This window comes from Rhyacophila brunnea, unplaced genomic scaffold, assembly GCF_057557595.1.
Source record: "Rhyacophila brunnea isolate RB1 unplaced genomic scaffold, BYU_Rbru_1.0 scaffold_1, whole genome shotgun sequence".
Classification (NCBI taxonomy): Eukaryota; Metazoa; Arthropoda; class Insecta; order Trichoptera; family Rhyacophilidae; genus Rhyacophila; species Rhyacophila brunnea.
The window spans coordinates 34,499,848-34,505,863 of NW_028232751.1; positions in this window are offsets into that span (position 1 = coordinate 34,499,848).

Below are 6,016 nucleotides of genomic sequence, written 5' to 3' on the forward strand. Positions count from 1 at the left end.
GTAGTAAAAAGTGCAAAAAAGTGCAAAGTTATAAAACGTACACTCTACCAATGTGATTTGGATATTACGTTGAAAGTCCAAAAATATGTAGGTATACTGTATGATGATTGATACTGGTAAATTAAAAAATCACTTATTATGGTATTTTATTATAGAAAAATAGAAAGTAGAAAACTATGTTAGTTACTGTACAATTTCCCGCTGATTAGCGCAATAACGATGCAACAATGGAAAATTATTAACTATAAAATACGAACAAAAATATCGGTGAAGTGTATAGACGAGTATGTATATTATATACCTATTTGTGGACACATGGATTAAGTATAATTAGGTTTATGCATATAATGAGCCTCGCAAAAATATATTGTTATCTAAGTATTATCATATCAGTTGAGAGAATATTGTGTGCTCAGATTTGGTTAAATAGATCGTATATGCAACAAGCCACTCGTGGTTAAAAACATAATGTGAGTTCAACTGAAAGAAAGTAGAAAGACCGGTTATTCACTCGGCTAGAGACCTTTGTAACGTACTGCTTTACTGTCTCATGTCTCATACAAAAGACGCTATTATTACATAAAAAAAATACATTATAATTATATCGATAATTTGAATTTTTCCTATATACAGGTAAAGGTTATTCATTATGCTCAGGGAAGTAGGATTAAGTGCTTACTTAAATAAAACAATAATGATTACTAATTTCGCTTCTAAGCTGAGCATATTATATTATTATTATGTCTCCACAGAATGGAGAATACGTAATTGTAAAAATTACCAATTGTAACGTTTAATAATTTTCTTCTCCTTTTAGTAAAAACGAAGCAGTTAATAGGTGTATATTATTATTATACAGGTACCATACCCAAATTAAAAATGAAAAAAATACCTACACAATATTTAAGTCATGTTGTTGGATATTTTTATATCTTATCGTAATAGCGATTGAAGTTATGTTATCAGCATGCTTTTTCACGAATTTGTAATGGATATTGAAATAAAATGCTACCCACTACTTATGTGTTTATGCGTAGAGGTAGGGATTGCAATACCGGTATTTCAAAACCGGTATTCAATTATTTATCGATACCGAAATATCGGTTTCAAAAATTCAAAATACCGGTATTTTCGGGATTAAGAAAGTATACACGAATATATTTTTTATTAGGTACTTACTACTTACTTCTATCTCTTCTTGGTCGTGCACTTATGGCTGAGAATCATGACCACTTTTAAATTTTGTCATCCTCTGAGCGACCAAGACTTTCCATTCTTCTCGATCTTCCGCTTCTCGCAGAGCAGAATGGATAGTGTCCCCAGTCGCTCAAGCGCGCAGACGCCCTTCCTCTATTTCGCCTTCCCTGGAGGCCACCCAAAACCACCAGTCTCTCCAGATTGTTCGGCCCGCGCTGGAAAATATGTCCAAAAAACTGCAGAATTCGTCTCAGACGTATCGTTGAGAGCCGTTCCTTTATCAGCAGTCTCTGGATGATTGACAGGTTCGTCCTGTGATCCGTCCAAGAAATACGAATCATTCGGCGCCAACACCACATCTCAAAGGCATCAATTGCCTTCCGTTCCCATGCCTTCAGGGTCCATGACTCGTGACTACTAGGTATATATCAAATTTAGTGCATAAGTTTTATGCTACCAAAACGCAAATATATTGACTGGAACCAACAAAAGTTAAATAACATTAAAACAAAATCCCGTCGCGATGAATATATTTCGAAAAAGACAACATTCGTGGCAAATATTTCCAATTATTCTATAAATCTATTGATCCAACGTTGATAGTACCTACACCCAACAATTAATGTTGAATTTCAGAGATTTTTCTGTATGTGGACTTATAGTATTTGTAAAAATTGGCAGTAGGTACCTACTACTAAAATATTATAATTTATACATATTTACAAAGGTCAACATAATAAATGCAGGAAGGTACTTTATGTTGCTATAAAATAGTGTTTGAAGTAGATTTTAATATTTATATTTATTGACAGGTACTTAGTTTTTCTACAATATGTTTTGACGAATACCGGTATTGCAATCCCTACGTAGAGGGTATTGATACATTCTAATTTATCTGGGTTTTATTTTTTTTACGTGTGCAGTTGGGATAATAAAAATACTTTTTCTACGGTAGGTAACATAACATAAAATCAAAATTAAATTAATATAGCTATAATGCATTGAATATGATGAAACCTCCCCCCATATCATTTTCCTATGTGCGCTTCTGAGTGGCATAACCATCTCATAAGATGGTAATTTTAGAAGGATATAAAACAGATGCGATGTGTAATGTATTAATAATAAATTACTGTATCAATTGGGTTCGGAACAAAATAACATCATGGACGGATATACTTATGTATTATTCTTATATAACTTGTTTACGTAAGAATTATTTGCGCTTGCTGCTTTTGTTGACTCGATAAAAAGTAGTGTGAAATAAATTTAAAATGTTGGGTTTGTTTTCGACCTGCGCATAATTTAATATTGCAACATAATATATTTTGCAATAATATCCTATTTAGGAATGGCTTCAAATTATTGGGTAAGTATATATATGCATTAACAGCAAGTATTTTAATAAAAAATCTAGCAAGTATTTTATTAAAAAGGTGGGAACTATTTAATATGAACAGCAAGTAAAAAATGATTATTGGTAAGTATTATAATACAACAATGGAAGTATTTAAATTATGATAGGGAATTATTTAAATAATTTCCGGGAATTATTTAAATCATTAATGGTAAGTATAAATATCAATTTGTCAGTATAAAATCTATTTTGGACCGATTTTTTCTTTTACAGAAATAACTTATTTAGTAGCTTCCTTATTATGTTAAATTTAGTATGATAGTATTATTCTTTCTATCTGGCTCTCCAGAACAGATTGTACTATTAGAATGGTATTTCTCTATTATTTCATCCCTTACGCCCATTTAGTGTAGCAGCATTTGTGTATCTATAAAATGGCTCAATGATGCAATGCGAGTCTCCTGAGCAAGCTTCTAGTGCCTTTAAGATACTATTTCATTTTAACTATCAGCTGTAACTTAACTTAACTGCACCTTCCGAACCATCAGTTGTGGGTAGCTGTTAGGCATACACTCTTGATCTAAGCGCACTTCAAAGATATATGTAACCTTACCTTATGAGATCCAAACCTTTAACCTCTACTTCATTGCGGAGTTAAATAAATTGTGGTGTCTATTATATACATTTTCAACTTTGCAATAATAACAAGACATACTTCAGACTTGTATAGTGCTTATTACATATTATTTTCAGTATCAGAATTAAATAATAAGACAGACTTCAGTTGTTTACAATAAATGTATTTCTTGTGTTCAAAAATTCACAATAATAATCAATGGTAACAAACATATGACAGAATAAGACGTTTCCTTTAATGGTATATCAATTACACACAACCTATTACTAAAGACGACCGATGTCGATCAATGTGAATGATTGAAAATGATAATCTAGAATACACACCCAGTCAAACGATAACATAAAAATCTTTTCCTTCAATTACGTACAACCTATTACTAAAAACGTTCATGAAATTCATAAAAGAAAACATAAAATTTGTGTTGTTTTTACTGTTATATTACTTTATGCAAGTCTACATATAAATAACACAACATTTTAGGATTATCGGAAAACATTCCGATAATCGCAACTTTTGACAGCTCGATTTTTTTATTGGTTCGTTGATCAGTATCAGAGCATAGACAAATCGGACGACTTATTAATATTGTCCTCGGACTTTTGGCTCGCCAATGGCAATACGTTTCACGGTCTTGTTTACATTACATACTGTAATAAATTAACAATATTAAATTATTATCTGATTCGGCATTTACACTAATAGTAAAAATAATAATATACATATTATATAAATAATTAAGATACTTACTTAAATTAGTAATTTTAAAAGACGTTGAAAAAAACCTTTTTTGTAGTGATGAGTAAAAAACATGTAAAATATAAAAAATACACGGACCCTAACTAATTATTTAGCATACAATTTTAATTGAGATAAATTTAATATCATACTATTAATTATTGTTGTATCCAAACTGAGATTCATTTTTTTTATAAAATTAGACAATAATAGGTAATAAAAATGTACTTAGTTTAAAAAAAATGATTTCTGTAATATTTGTAGTACCTACCTAGAGAACCTATATTTTTGATCAATCATTAATTTAATCTTTGAGGTTATTCGCATTTATTTTGTGAAATGTCCATCTAGCTCTTTTTTCTGCACCTCTGCGACTTCTTATTTGATCTTCTTTTAATAATAATATAATCATAAATAGTTTGTTCTTACCGATATTCATGAATGCATAGACTAATATACTTTATATGCGATAATGGTAACCCTAAAATGCCGTGCGCCCCATTGAATGTTTTTTACTTTTCATACTATCAAAATAATAATGGATATTCATTTTATCTATTGGCCCATGTCATTTAAATAATTATTATTTATTTTTACTACTGATTTTTGAATATTATTTCTTGCTGTACCAATATTTTACATTCAACATTAAAACTGGCGGGCTTATACCGATACTTTGAAATAAATACTTACCATTCATTTAAAATTCTGACAGTTGTTATTTAAAAACTTTTCAAATTTGTCTATTAATACTTGCTTCAAAAATGCACGCCTTTAGGAATGTGACCAGTGACGTCCCTAGGCAAAGTGCCGACCAAAGCAGACTCAAAATGCCGCTCATGTTGGTTTTCAGTTTCATTTTTTTTCTAATTCATTACGTACTGAAGTCTATTATTATCATGGCCCTACCTATTGCTAGTTTTAAAGGTAGTGTGACGGTTTACAGTAGCATTTTCCAAATGGTGTTCCGGATAAAATTTAGGGTATTCAGTGTATTTTTAGCGTTTTTTTTTGTGTTTTTTAATAAATACACTTGAATAATTGTAGAGTTAATATTAATACGACCGACTATCGACTGAAGGTACTTGATGGAATTTGAATTCTAATGGATTCAAGCTCTGTACCATTATATTTAAGTCGTTTTTTGTAGAGTTTGTATTGTATATTTTGTAGAGTTAATTGTAGAGTTGTCGAGTATCGACACAATAATAAAAAATATGTATTTTAAAATGTTAAAACCCCTCAAGCAAAATAGTACTGCAGCCGATTTTTTTAACTACCTATATGATGTTAACAACAATTATAGTTTTATGAATGCGTTGAAAAATTAGTAATATAAAAAAGTTTAAAAAAAACCACAACACATTGATCTACTGAAATGTGACAATATTCTAAACCATTATGCCGGCGCTCCATTGGCACGCAAGTCAGTCGATTAACAGTCTTCGGACATTTTTTTCGCGTGGAGCAGCCCAGATCTGCGGACTTTTTAATCCGCAGACCAAGCTCGTTGGATTTCAAACATGTTTGATATTTTACTCACCGAGTTGCCAGACTTCGTCCGTCGATCACTATGCAAATTCGATTTGACATTAATACGCGATCATTCGGACCGAAAAAAAATCTGTGATTGTTTTAAACATTTTCATTGATTAATTTGTTAATTTGTTAATTTACACATTAGAAAATGAGAGATTTATCAATTATTTTTTTATTTGTATTTATGAAATTCATAAATTAAAACGTAAAACTTGTGTTGTTTTCACTGCTATATTATTTTATGCAAGTCTACATATAAATAACACAAAATTATAGGATTATCGGAAGACATTACGATAATCGCAACTTTTGACTTTTGACAGCTCGATTTTGATTTTCTTTGATTTTTTTATTCGTTCGTTGATCAGTAGCAGAGCATAGACAAATCGGACGATTTATTGTCCTCGGACTTTTGGCTCGCCAATGGAGCGCTGGCATTACATCGAAAGGTTTAAAAGAATATTATTAGGTATGTGTAATAAAAATACTTTATGCAGTCATCAAATATTTAATATAAATACAAAGTAATAATAAGGCTTCAAAATTAT